The sequence below is a fragment of the Crocuta crocuta genome, unplaced genomic scaffold (genome assembly GCF_008692635.1).
Source record: "Crocuta crocuta isolate KB4526 unplaced genomic scaffold, BGI_CrCroc_1.0 scaffold11, whole genome shotgun sequence".
NCBI classification, from domain to species: Eukaryota; Metazoa; Chordata; class Mammalia; order Carnivora; family Hyaenidae; genus Crocuta; species Crocuta crocuta.
Window position 1 is genome coordinate 8264063 of NW_027528624.1, and position 15402 is coordinate 8279464.

General features: G+C 36.0%; 1 protein-coding gene across 5 annotated transcripts in view; it reads left to right on the plus strand.

Annotated features, from left to right (window-relative positions):
- The window catches only part of QKI (QKI, KH domain containing RNA binding), a 157216-nt gene that overhangs the window by 71564 nt on the left and 70250 nt on the right, over positions 1–15402 (plus strand). The window lies entirely within an intron of this gene.

Sequence of the window (15402 nt, forward strand, 5' to 3'; positions counted from 1 at the left end):
TCTTGTTCTGCTAGTTTTATTAATACCTAACTATGTACTTGAAATACTATTTTTAGGAAGGTTTTATTTGCCTAGTTTCCTGTCATCCAGTGAAATTATTAGGCTGAATACTATTGAATGTTTTAAAAACTGTTTTACTGATTTTTTAAAAAGTAACAGATTAAAAAAAATTCTACGTGTAAGTAAAATCACATGGTATTTGTCTTTGACTTATTTCACTTAGCAGATACCCTTTAGGTCTGTTCACCCGTAAAACTGATGTGAGACTGTATGAGAATTATATTCAGTTTAAAAGGAAGAAAATCCTGATTTGATTGCCAAATACTAAATGTACTGTTAATGAGGCTATTATTTTTTAAATATATTGCCCTGAAAGGACGCTCAGGTGATAGGCCTGTGGTCAGGTTACATTGGAGCATGTTGTGCGTTGAACTGCTTTGGAAAGCGTAAGAAACAAACATCAGATTTACAGAATATTCTGATTTCATTCTGATGTGCTTCTTTTCTGACCTACCACCTCATTTCATTTACATTATCCTGTTTGCAGACAAATAACTACTTTGTAGTTAAGAAGTTAGGGGTTGGGGAAGTCCTCAGTAATACTGATTATCTTTAAATCTCATTATATGTAACTGTTCTCAGCAGCTGAGTTTAAAGATATTTTGAGACAATTATGTGAATTCTCTGTCAGCGTATTTAAATGTTGTATTTAAACTATTTTTCTGTATTGGAATCTTAAAAAAATGCTTCAGCATATTTTAGTTAGCTGAGTTGCAGTCTTCTGTTGGCCATGCAGTTTGGGTTCCTGTGTTTGCACTTACAGTTAGTTGTATTGGCATTATTAAGCAGTGCTCACTTAAGACCCATTGAACAATAAAATGAAGCCGACAATTGATGGAGGAATAAATCTTTACCAAAAGATTAGTGTATCTATCAGTTAAACAGGTTATTCTGTTAATCAGTGAGAAATGTTTTCCCCTGTCCTCCATCTCTATTAATTCTGGACTAAGGGCCCCCCCCTTCTTCACTTACACGCTCAGAGACGCTAAGGATTCAAGCTAGGAAATTGCGTAATGAGACCTCATGAATTCTATTTTTGATTGAGGTTGAAATTTTAGAACATATTCTGCTATTTTTGCCAGAAGAACAAAATAGTTAAGAGGTTTGAATCTTGGTTCTATCCCTTAGTAGTAGCTTTGTGACCTTGGACAAATTACTTAATCTCCTCATGCTGTGTAAAAATGGGAGTAGTAATAAGGTGATTGTGAGGATTAAAATAGTTTAAAGCACTTAGGACAGTGTTTTGGATCATCATAAATGATCGATTAATGTTAATGATTGTTCTTAATAAATTTTATCTTAACACTGTTACAGTAGTGCCCCTTACTCATAGTGGGTACATCCTAAGACCCCCATTGGATCCCTGAAAATGCAGATTGTACTGAACCCTATATATGCCGTGCCTTTTCCTGTACATACATACTGATGATAAGTTTAATTTACAAATTAGGCACCGAGGGGGCACCTGGGTGGCTTAGTCGGTTAAGCTTCCGACTTTCGCTTAGGTCATGATCTCGCGGTTCGTGGGTTCGAGCCCCGTGTCGGGCTCTGTGCTGACTGCCAGCTCAGAGCCTGGAGCCTGTTTCAGAGTCTGTGACTCCCTCTCTCTCTGACCCTCCTCTGCTCTCTCTCTCCTAGAAATAAATAAAAAAAAAAAAATTAAAAAAAAAACAACAAATTAGGCACCGAAAGATATTAACAACAATAACAAATAGAACAGTTATAGCAATATATTATAATAAAAGTCATGTGAATGTGGTCTCTCTATGTGTGTGTGTCTCTCTCTCTCTCTCATAATATCTTATACTGTGCTCACCACTGTGCTGGTGTGATATGATAAAATGCCTAAGTGATGAGATGAAGTGAGGTGATGATGTAGAGATTGTGACATTACACTCCTATTGACATTCTGATGATTAGATAGGAGGAGAATCATCTGCTTCCTGACCTAGGTTGACCATCGATAGCTGAAATGGGGGAAAGCAAAGCTGCAGAGAAGCAGAGACGACCATAGTTGCATAGTGCATTTTTAAGCTTAAATTCTTATGTTACATCAAGATGGAAGGAATACTACATTTTTTTTAAGCTTTGGAAACGACGCTACTTCTTTGTAGTTTTGTGACCTTTGAATATCCCATAGTCTCATGGCTTTTCTGATTTTTTTTTTTTTTAACCTCTGATGGTTGGTGCATTCATATTCTGCATTGTTCATGTTCTTAACCACAAGTAGAAGCAGTTTCATATTTTATTTATTTTAAATTGGCTACCAAAAATTTTTTAAAAAGCTTACAGATTATTTTATTATTGTTATCCTTGCATTATTTATAAAGACACCAAAAAGATTTGGCTACGTATATTTTTTTAGTTTTATTAAAATGCTGCAGATGAACAGACTTGAGGCATATCAAATTAGTTTAAATCGCTATCATATATTTAATATATTAGTATGTGAAGCGCATGAAGAATTTATGCACGGATTTATAATACCAGGAGTATCTTCTATAATTTTAATGTAAATCTACATATAATTGTTAACCAAATCATTTTGGTTTACACTATACTTATTGTAGTCAATGAGCTCTTAAAAGTGTTAATAAAAGTAAAGTCAAATGGAAAGTACTGTCATTTATTGCTTGGCTATTGTTTTGAGAAAACTTGACAACCAGGTGGCGACAAAAAGAAGTATTGATGTAATGCTCCTTTGTACTAGGCTGACTGAGGTGTATTTCAGCCGTTTCAAAGGGGGAAAGCCATTTGGTTTTAAGCTTTTCTGCAGAGTTATCAATTTTTATAAAAGTTGAGAAAGCTAGAAAATAAATCTTAATTTACTAGTTGCCTAAAATATGATGGGAATGTTGTTTGCTGATCTTCATCCTTCACTAGACTGGTAAACTCAGTGAAGGCAAAACATGTCTACTTTGTGGAATATTTCCCTGGTGTTTGATGAGCACCTTGGTACGGAGTAGGAGCTAGGAAAAAAAAAAAAATCTGAGAAAAGACTGAATGTTTAGGTAATAAATAAAAGGCATAGATGCTCCACCCCCACAACCACATCTCCATAAAAGAATTTGTAAATAAAGAACATTACAAATCCTATGTGCTTTTACTTTTTGGGGCAAAATCAGCAATATCATATCATCTAAGCTGCTGATATTAAGCAAGGGAATGAACATGCCACTTTAACTTTTATTTTTCTTGGATTGATGTTATTTCACTTATTAATGGGAATAACAGCATTGAGCTTTGTGTATAAATACCCAGTAGAGTGTGGTCCTGGCTAAGCCTCATGGAACCTAAGAGCAGGAACTGTCGTGAGACTTAATGAGAGACCACGTCCAAAGCTTGAAAAGCTTGTGTGTTTCAGCCAGCCTAGGGCAGGACTATGTGTAGCGAGCCAAGTCTACCTCTGGCTCTCATTAAGTGTATGGTGTCAGCAAGTGGAAACCAGTAGTTTTATGGATAGTTCCTTGGATTTATAGAGTGTGTACTTTGTATTAAGCATTATTTATTCTAAGTATTCTATGTGCATTTGTTTTAATTAATCTGAGGTGCTTTTTCCCCCATAGCTTCTACTTGTAAATTTATTATTTTTTTTATCATTTGAATTTTTTTTTTACAGTGTTCTGTTAGTTTCTGGCATATAGTATAGTGATTCAGCAATAGTATACATCACCAGGTACTCAACTGCAACAAATGCACTACATAATCCTGATTCCCTGTTTAACCCAGTCCTCTACACCTTTCCTCTCTGGTAACCATCAGTTTCGTTTTGTTTCTCTTTTCTTTTCTTTTCTCTTCTCTTCTCTTCTCTTCTCTTCTCTTCTCTTCTCTTCTCTTCTCTTCTCTTCTCTTCTCTTTTCTTTTCTTATGTTTACTTATTTTTGAGAGCGACAGAGCACAAGTAGGGGAGAGGCAGAGAAAGATGGAGACACAGAATCTGAAGCAGGCTCCAGGCTCTGAGCTGTCAGCACAGAGCCTGATGCAGGGCTTGAACTCCTGAACTGCGAGATCATGATGTGAGCTGAATTTGGATGCTTAACTGACTGAGCCACCCAGGCGCCCCCAGTTTTCTGTAGTTAAGAGTCAGGTTCTTTGTTTTTCTCTCTCTTTCTCTTTGTTTTGTTTCTTAAATTCCACATATGAGTGAAATCTTATGTTAATTTTTCTTTCTCTGATTTATTTTGCTTACCATTATTTTCTCTAGCTCCATCCATGTCACTGCAAATGGCAAAATTTCATTATTTTTTATGTCTGAATGATATTCCATTATGTGTGTGTATAACACGTGTGTGTGTGTGTGTGTGTGTGTGTACACACCATATCTTCATCCATCCATCCATCCATCAGTGGACGCTTGGGCTGGTTCATAATTTGGCTCTTGTAAATAATGTTACTTATAAACACAGGGGTGCATGTATCCTTTTGAAATAGTGTTATTGTATTCTTTGGGTAAATATTCAATAGTGAGATTGCTAGACCATAAGGTAGTTCTACTTTTAACTTTTTGAGGGACCTCCACACTGGCTACACCAGTTTGCATTCCCAACAGCAGTCTAAGATGGTTCCTTTTTGTCCATATCTTTCCCAACACCTCTTGTTTCCTGTGCTGTTGATTCTAACAGGTGTGAGGTGATCGGAGATTTATTATCTCTATTTTGTAGATGAAGAAATTGAGGCTCAGGGAGGTTGAATAACTGATCAGAGGTCACATGGCAAAAAGTGGCAGTCCACATTCAACCTACAGCCTATGTTCTGTTCTGTGGTGTACTACTTCTGGTTAAGAACCATTTCTGAGAGCAATAGCAACTTCAGAAATACTAGAACTCGAATACTGAGTACTTTTAAATGTTGATCGTGAAGTCAGTGTGAATATATTTTGTGAAACTTCTAAAGTTTCCCCCCCCAGAGGTAATATATTTTGAAATTTTGTTTTTAATGTGTCATTCCCCCAATTTTCAGAAACCCTTTAGGAAGGATTTAATCACATTTTCTGATAGAAAACTATACAGTTGAGCATATTAGAAGTTTTAGAGAAGTAACTTTTGGAAAAGAAAGTTATTTTTGGTAATTTTCCCATTGATGTAGCAGAGGAGCCATGTGGAGAGCTCTGGGGAAAATGTTCTTACGTCAGAGGGAGTGCTTTTACCTTCAGAAAACAGACGTGGCAGTCTGCTGCTTGCCAGGGTAGCACATGAAAACATTAAGTCATTAAAATAGGAGTGTTTTGTGCATAATTAGATACTTGACATATTATTGTGGAGTGATAGTTATTAAAGTGGTAACCGAAGTTCACCTTCGGGGGTCTTTGTGAGTTGTCATTGTAGGTGACACTCTGGGAATTCGTCTCCTCAACATCCATTGGCTGTTCATTGAGAGCTTCCCTGTCATAAACAGGTGGGACTAGGTAGCCATTCTTGTGTTTCTGCTTCTCGCTCCCACCCTTCAGCCAGAAACAAGTGAGTGCAATGTCTACAGTTGATCAGAGCCAGGTTAGTTAAATATTGGGTCTTCTGGAAATTTCCATTGAGATTTAGTAATTCTAGTTAGAGCTCTTTGCTTGAAATGAAGGGATGTGCACTTAAGGGATCAGATGGCCATTCTAGGGCTGCTAATAACTATGGCCAGATGGTGTCAACTGCTTTCACAATCTGTGCAGTGTCTTATTCAGGTCCTTCAATAACCTCAGAAGATAGTTTAACTCTTCTAACAGGATTGGAGGCTTAAAGAGGTGAAGTAGCTTATCCAGTCCCCCATTTCTAGCTGATGACTGCAGTAATTAGAAATGCATACCTCCCTGCACATTCACATGGAACTATGTAGATCATTCTCCTCAGAATATAGGTTTTGAATTTAAAATCTGATCAATCTATAGTAAATTTTTAATTTTTTAATTTTGTTTTTAACTTTTGTTTACCAAATGTATTTGGCCATAGTCTTGTTTTTAAGAGATGTTCCTGTAATTGCTTGAGGATATACTGTTTTATTTTATGGAACATGACTTATGAAATGTTACTGCCGTACTAATGTGGCTGTGATGGGCAGTGACATAACAGTAGGTACAAGCATGGCTCGTGACAACCTGTTAATGATCTTGTTGAATACTTGGCTTTCTGAAGACCTTTAGCTTAGGCATAGCTGTTGTTGATTTTAACTTTTCATCATGGCTGCTTTTAAATAATAGTTACCCATTACCGCCATTGCCCACCTCCTCCCAGTGTGCCCTCGCCCCTCCACGGCCCTTCTTGCCCCTTCTGCAGGCCATGTAATCTGGGGAGCACAGTCCAGATGTCATTTCATCTGTATGTATTTTATTATGTTTTTCTAAAATAACAGGGCTCTTAAATGTTGTGGTGTTTATGCTTTTTTTTTTTTATTGCCAGCAATTTTCTTTATGTTATCATAGTTCCCTTCTTGTGTCATAAATGTGCTTTTAAAAAAACCTTAGGGTGGAATCCAAGTGAGGGGCGTATACATTGCAATTAATTGATAGATTGCCTAAGCCATTCTGTCCTTTAGCTCCATTTTGCCCTCTTACAGTTTGTCAAGAGACTGAGTTAGTTATCCTAAATAATTCCTATGGATTTTGCTGATTGCATGGTGGTGTTGAACACTGATATCTGTCCTGTATACGTTTTGGTCAGTTGGTAGCAAGAAAGGTTTAATCCAGTTCAGATCCCCTGCTCTCTCTCCCTCATTTCCTTTCTTTTTTTGAAAGAATATTTCACAAGTAGTGTGGTGATGGTGGGTTTTCTAGGCCCTTTATTTCAGTAGGAGTTACAAAATAGTTGTATCTTGTTTCTTCATTAATATTAGCTAGGTTCACTTTTATAGGAAAGGCCAGATAAATGCTTGTTTATTTACTAGTGTTAAAATAGTTGGTTCCTAGGGGGCGCCTGGGTGGCTCAGTCGGTTGGGCGTTGGACTTCGGCTCGGGTCATGATCTCGCGGTTCGTGGGTTCGAGCTCCGCATCGGGCTCTGTGCTGACAGCACGTGGCCTGGAGCCTGCTGTGGATGCTGTGTCTCCCTCTCTCTCTGACCCTCCCCTGCTCATGCTGTCTCTATCTCTCTCTCAAAAATAAAAAAAAATATTTAAAAAAAAAAAAAAGTTGGTTCCTAGGAATCCTTTAAAGGTACAGAATGAGGGTTTTTGTTTGTTTGTTTCCTTTTCGAATGTCATTATGAATGCATGCAAGCTGTTTTGATGTGTTTCAGTTCGTTGCAGTTAGTGCTTTTTAATGAGCATGTTGTTTGGTCATTGGGGCCTCCTCGAGTTCGCTTCTAAGCCCTTCTGACACTACCCAGGGGTTGGGGCAAGTAACTTTGCTTTCTCGTGTAATATGATAGTCCAGTGTCATCCTGGAAAATTTCTTCACCGGACTTGGAACCAGCCATTTTTTAAGGAATCCTGATTACTTCTGGTGAAAAATGGTAGGTAGAGACTATATTCTGGACTTCAGTGATACTCATTATTTGTAGGCCTTTTCAGAACAGAGCTAGGAGACACACACGCACGCACGCACATATTCAGGAATATAGATGTATACAAGTTCATTCTCATAAAGATTCAAGGCTATAGTGTTTCACTTAATTCATCCTATGTGTATATTTTCTTTCCCACTGAGAATCCTGGTTCCTGAAGACACAAAATAATGATTCATTTGCTTTATTCTAAAGTATAGGAAAGTCTCAGAATAACAATATAGTCACGACTATCAACAATATGGCCAGTGAAAACAATTTTTCCCCAGGTCATATTTTAGGGTATAATTCATTAGAGATTGAAATTATTGTCACTTAAAAACTATGTTTTCCATTGTATACTAGGTATGTCATTATGGAGATCCACATTTAATCTCTTTTGGACTTGGTTTTCTAGCTTTAATAATTGCATAAGTTACTTTTCTATTTACTTGTAAAATACATGGTTCCAAAGTCAAATCTACAAGTAGGTAAATTTCAGAGAATTCTAGCTCTTATCCCTGTTTCCTCTATGTATTTCTGCTCTTTGCTATTCAAGTAAATTTTTTATATTAGTTTTCAGTTTATCTTTAAATTTCTTTTTCCACACGAACAGTTACATAGTATGACAGATGTGTATGCCTATGTGTGTAATTTCTCACTCTCTTCGGAGGTAGTTACATATACTACACTCTAATTCACCTTTTTAAAAAATTTAATAGTTTATTGTTGAGATCACTTAGTGGGAGTATATATAAAGAATCCTTTTAATAACTTTATCATATTCCATTGTGTGGATATACCATAAATTACTCCAGCATTCCCCTATCGATGGACATTTAGATCGCCTCTAGGCTTTTGCTCTTACACGTAGGGAGAGTGCTGCATTATATACATCTTTCCATGTCCTTGCTAGTTTATCTTCAGGATAGAGTTCTAGAAGTGTAATACGTAATTTTGTTAGTGCTGAATTTCTCTCTCTCTCTAGCGGTGGTTCTCTTTTTGCATTCTCATCAACTGTATATGAGGGTACCAGATTCCTAGCAGATTCACCAACAGAATGTAAACTTTTGTATGCAGTAGATTGAACAAAAGAAGCTATTCTAGGGGTGAACAGAGTGTAAACTTTTGTATGCAGTAGATTGAACAAAAGAAGCTATTCTAGGGGTGAACAGAGTGTAAACTTTTGTATGCAGTAGATTGAACAAAAGAAGCTATTCTAGGGGCGCCTGGATGGCTCAGTCGGTTGAGCTTCCTGCTCTTCATCTCAGTTCAGGTCATGATCTCAGGGTTGTGGGGGCAGGCGCCACGCTAAGTGTGGAGCCTGATTGAGATTCTCTTTCTCTTTCTCTTCTCTTTCTCCTCTTTCTCTTCGTCCTCTTCCTCTTCTCTTTTTCCTCTTTTTTCTCTTTTCTCTTTCTCTTTTCTCTTTCTCTGTGCCTCTCACGCTCTCTCTCTCTAAAATAAAAAAATAAGCTGTTCCCCCAAGTATGTGTGTGTATAAAAGGTCATTGCTGTTATGAATTTCCCAGTTAGTCATTTCTTTGCAATATATGTTTTATGTTCCCATCCAACTCATTTATAAATAATTATTAAGCATAGTTGAAATTGTATTACAGGTGTTCAGGTACATTATAATTAATAAACTTGTTTGTGCCTAAGAAATTAATCACTATTTAAAGTGTTTTCAAGAGAAGTGCTGCAATTTTCTGTTAGTTTACATAGCCTTTTTCAGTACGCTTCCTTTTCTGAACCACAGAACATAGAAGTTCTTCAGTTTTACCTAGGAGGAGTTAATTATCTGTAATTTATTGCCTTGGACCAGGCATTACAGACTTGAATCTCTTGTGGAATCCTTAGTTGGGAAAGTCTATTCCCTGAGAGGAATGGGTTTTTCTCTCTACTTTATATCCCCCCCTGCCTTACCCGCCCCTTCCCCAGGCCCCCTTCTTATTGGTATCTTTGACTTGATGTATTAGAAAGTAGGAACTTTTACAGATTTTCTCTTAATCTTATAAATCTTATAAATTGCATTCTTATAAAGTTTAATGAATCTGGTTTGAATAATAGTATTTAACTATGAAAACAGATCAGTTGCTTTAGAAGAATGAGTATGAAAATTACAGTATTCTGTAATCTGGTTTAGAAAGAACCTTATTAAAGCTATGAAGTCCAACTACCCTTGTGGTAATTAATTTTGTGATACTTTATTCCTGTGTTGCAAGTGGCTGCTACTCAATTTTTTTATTTTTACTTTTTAGTTTTTATTTATTTATTTTGGATAAGAGAGAAAGAGAGCACGAATGAGGTGGGGAGTGGGGGCCAGAGAGCAGTGTGGGGGCGCAGAGCGCAGTGTGGGGCTGGACTTGGAAACTATGAGATCATGAGCTGAACCGAAATCAAGAGTTGGACGCTTTAACCTACTGAGCTACCCAGGTGACCTGTTACTCAATTTTTGTTATCTCCTTTCATAGTTAATTTAATACCTTCTCAAGCAGCAGATATTTTTCAGTGCTTATGATTTTTATCCTGAAGGAGCTTTCACCCGTGTGAGACTGATGTATTGACAGTGAATTAATAAACAGTCTGGTAAATGCTCCAGTAGATGTTATACATTGTGCTATGGGAAGTCAAGGGAAGTATGTAATGAGCTCTTTTGTAGGTTGAAGGTTTTAGGAAAAGCTAGAGAGGATTGGACTGTAGCAGAAATTTATAGGGCAGTTGAGAGGAAGGGGATTCTGGACATCGGTAGGATTAGCCTGTGTATGTGGTTGCATTAACACTTGGCCTAACGCAGTGGACGTTAGGAGGAATGGCGGGAGAGGCAGTGTAGATATTCGAGATAAGGCTGAGAGGTGAGGATATAGGGTCTTGAATACTATTTTTTGTTTTAAGTTTTTAAAGCAGCTTATTGACACTCATGTTTTTAAGGTAAGTTATATGTTACTTGTTCTATAAAAGATAACTGGGCAGTAGTACAAGGGATAGTTGGAAGGGGAGAAGAGTCCTAAGGCCAAAAGCAAATGACCAAGTTTGTTAGAAAGTTCTTCCTTGTTGAGATAAAATTGGTGTCTTTGAAATGTAGACCCGCTGATCTTAATTCTACTTTGAATTCAAAACAAATATAATCTCTAAACCTTAGAGCCTTTGCCATTATTAGATAGTAGTACTTAGGTCTTCAAAGTGTCCTTCTCTAGCTATAATCTAATTCCCTAGTACTAACTTTAGTCTTTTTTTTTTTTAACGTTATAGTTTTGGCCTTGAATTTAACTTCAACCTCAAAGTGATTGTAGGTTTCTTTTTAAATAGTAAAGAAGGCATACCTTTCTGGAAGAGTTAAATTACTGTTTTTCAAATAATCTGCCATAAAAGATCATCACAAAAAAATTGAAATCCATTGTAGACCAACCCTTTTGTAAACTCTACTGAAATTGTCAGATAAATAGAATTTGGAAAAGACAAGTTCAGTTCTGTTTAAAACTTTTATATCAGCAGATAAAAATTATCCAGTTGGAATGCTATGAAAGTCTCTAAACACACTTGATCTCTCTACATGCTGGCTGTACATCCTACAGCACCGGGTCAGATACCTAAGCTTGTGACAGGGTCTGCTGCTTTCCCAGAGCCGGAAGCCAGCTCCGTGGCATTTTCTCCCTCCCTACTGAGTTCTTCTCCTCATTCTCTTAGTTTTGCTCTGTGTGTTTTTAAAATAAAATTCATTTCAGAATATTAACTCTGCTTTTCTAATTACATGTTTATTATGGACTCAAGGGGCTTAGTGTTACTTTAAGATAGAAAAGTATAAACTAGTATAAAAAGTATAAACATAAAAAAGTATAAACATAAAATTATATGTTTATTTCAGATTGGATAGTATCTCAGGACACTTACAGAATAGAGCCACCGCTTTGCCACATTAATTGCTTGAGACAGATTGGGAGGATTTAAAATTTCTGTTTATTTAATGTACAGTTATTAAAATTGGTGAGACGCTCTTTGAGGAGAAAAAAGATGAATCCAGTGAGAATAAACCTTTGTTTTCGTTAGTAAAGTAACACATTATATAACCTGTAAAACTTAAGCTAATTACTCGCCGTAGATCTAATACCAAGATGAGTTAATTGTCCATGTCTAATGAAATGAGATATGAGTTTCAGTGAAAAGGAAGAGTCCATTTTATCACTAGATGCTGTTAATGAGCCTTTTAAAATTAGGTCTTGATTGGATTGCAGTCAATTTAGCTAAGGAATATTTGAGCACCTTGTAGTCAGTGTTGTATATAACAGATTTTCTTTTCAGAGGTCTCCGTCTCTGTTGACAGAATTAGTATTGGAACGTTGCTTCTGTGCATATTTATGCCACATCAGTTGATATTCTTTTTCAGAAATCCTTTAACAAGAAACTTTGATTGGAAAATTTATTCTGTCATATTAACAAAATAATGGGCAGTTTCATAAGCCTGTGGGCCAAACTGATCTGTCCTACTAGTTTTATTTTTCCATTTACTCCAGTTATGAGAGAGAATGATTGAAAAACATTTTATTGTTACTCTTTTGATTTTAAAACATGTTAACTTTTATTTTATGTATAGTTGTTAACTCTTTTGCTTTTTAAGACAAGTGTAGTTATTAAAAGTTTTTTGGTCACAAATTGTCATACCAGGACAATATCACAGCCTGTGGGTCCAAAAAATTAAAGCTGTGACTCTCAGGTTATTGAAATAATTTTTTATTTTGTGAATTATTTCTTACTTAGAAGAGGGTAAATAGAAATTATCACAGTTAGACATGTTCTATAAGGTCTGTAAGGTTAGGGGGTTTTTTAGTTTATATTTTTGAGAGAGAGAGAATGTGAGCAGGGAAGGGGCAGAGAGAGAGGGAGAGAGAGAATCCCAAGCAAGTTTCTCTCTGTTAGTGTGGAGCCCATTGTGGGGCTCGAACTCACGAACTGTAGTATCATGGCCTGAGTCGAATGCATAACCAACTGAGCCACACAGGTGCCCTAAGGCCTATAAGTGTTTTAAGTTTTTGCTGAATTCAAATACCTATTAAGTATTCTACATATAGAAGACTAATCATCTCATGATGAAAATGTTGCTTTAAAAAATCTGATGTGAAGAAAGTTTTGTGTAATTTCATCTTTGTAACTAATAAGATTAATTTCTGACTGATAACTTGTGTTCATTTAAATTATAAAATTACGTGTTTTCTTGTTTTTTTTTATTGATTTTTTTTTAATGTTTATTTTGAGAGAGAGAGAATGAATGAGCAGGGGAGGGGCACTGAGAGAGGGAGACACAATGTGAAGCAGCCTCCAGGCTCTGAGCTGTCAGTACCAAGCCCGATGTGTGGGGTCAGACCCCTGAATGGTGAGATCAGGACCTATATTTTCACTCATATGTGGAACTTCAGAAACCTGATAGAAGACCATGGGGAAGGGAATGGGAAAAAATAGTTTCAAATAAGAGAGGGAGGCAAACCCATAAGAGACTCTTAAATACAGAGAACAAACTGGGGGGTTTGTTGTTGGGCACTTGCTGGGAGGAGCACTGGGTGTCGTATGTAAGGGGTGAATCATGGGAATCTACCCCCAAAACCAAGAGCACACAGTATACACTGTAAGTATGCTAACTTGGCAATACATTATACTAGAAAAATAAATAATGGAAAATAATTAGTTAAAGTATTCATTTAAAATTTTTGGTAAATGGCAATTTGCATGTTTTCATTGACACATTCTTCATTTCCTTTGACCATTTCTCTTTTTCTGTTTTTATTCATTTTTTGGTTTTTAAATAAAAGATGCCTGTTAAAATGTAAACAAAATAGATTTCTGAGCAATGAAAATTTTAAAAATTACAAAATTATAGAATGATAGACAGTTGAGTAATTGGAAGTATCCTTGAACTTAGAGATGTGTAATATGATCAGGCTGTTGCATGAAAGTGTTTTAAGACCTTTAAAATTTAAAAGAGGTCACAACTTTAAAAGAAGTCACAAGAAGTAAAAGCAAAAGTACTTAAGCATATTTATTGCAAAATAAAAATTTTTCCTTAATTATGAAAGCCTTTCATTTTTGGTATAAAAATATTAGACAATTGTGCTTTTAGTCATAATCTTTCCCTTTTGGAGGCAAGTGTTACATTTCTATGTTGATGCATATTTTGAGACCATATGTTTTTGTAAACTGATCTATTTTATTAAGAATATTATATCTGTTCCCATGAAATCTCATGTACATATTAAAAACGAATTGTTTTTACTGTGAAAATGTTGTGAAGAACATCTGCACATAGGATAAATTTATAGAAGTATAATTGGCTGGTTGAAAATGTATTACCAGAATTGCCTTTTACTATTTGAAATTATAAGCAGTCTCAACAGGAAGTGAGAATGTTTGTGTAATATATCTTCTCTAAAATTGGGGGACAAAAATACATTGTCTTAACCTGCAAATTTTTGGTTAGTGAGGTTAAATCTGTTAATATGTATGTTTGCACGTTAATGAACACATTTTTATATTGCCTGTCATTGCTGCTACGCCAAACCACTATTTCATATTGTCTTTTAATTATCATTTTGAAAAAATACATATGTATACATATAGAAAATTTGGAAGAGTGGGGCAGTGAATCCTGTGTACCCTTCCCCTAGATTTGCCAGTTTTATTAACATTTTGTACATCTTTGTGCGCTTCTGTATTCACTTCCTCTGTTTCTATATGTATATATATGTATTCATTTACATACATACACACAGTTAATGCCTATTATTTTCAGATTGTGTATTTGTGAATTCACCCACTTGCTACAATATATTAGTAATTCCCAAATTAATACTTGAGGCATACTCACAATTTTTCGTGGACTTAGAGCCACAGAACCAAATCTGTTAGTCCTCCAGTGCTCTTGGTCTCAGCTGAAGTTGAGGAAAGCAACACTAGTCTTCCGGGTTTAGCTCTAGTGCTTTTCTTAAGTGTTCTTTTCACTGTCTAGTTAGTCCTATGGTTTTTGCATAGTTGCCTTTTGGTGATTTTGATGTTAAAAATGACTCCAAAGCAAATTGCTGTCTGCTTCTAAGCACACTTGGTGTCTGCCTTCCTTCAGGAGTGAGTTACAGTGTTGTTGGCTGTGAGATCAGTATTAATGAATTAACAGTGTATATTTTTAAAAGGTGTCTTGAAATGTAAACATACATAAAACAGGATTACATTTCCATTGACTGAGTAAAGTATTGTGACTAGAGGCTCTCAGTAGCATAGCCCTGTGTTTCCCTCAGGAGCAGGGGTTCAGTATTCTCTAATTCAGTGTTCACAGTGACTTTATAGATCATAACTATCTCAGTCATGAGAATTGACCTTATGTACATGTGTGTGTAAAATAATTACTACTCTTTCCTTTGCCGAATCAGTTGAGAGTGAAGTTGCAGATGCTCTGATACCCTCATCCCTATCTTAGAGTGCAGTTTCTTAGAACAAGAACCCCATTTACATCATTAAGGTCTCTTTCTTCAAATCTAGCAAATTTAATACTGCTTTAATATTATGTTCTTTGATAGACTTTCTAAACTCAGATTTCTCCAATTTTCCATTCATTTAAATTCTTTCTGTCCCAGAAACCAGTTTAGATCACACATGACATTTGTATCTCTGATTTGAAATAGCTGCTCAGCCTTTCATTGTCATTCCTGGTTTGTATTTGTTTCTTTGTTTTCTCATCATTAAATTCAGGTCGTACATTTTTGGCAGGAATGGTTTTAAAAAGTGATGTGTCATTAGCACATAGCATTAGTTACACAGTGTCAGTTTGCCCCGTGTTTTGATGATATCAACATTGATCATTTAGTTAAAATGATGTCAGTCATAGTTTTTCACTGCAGTGGTAC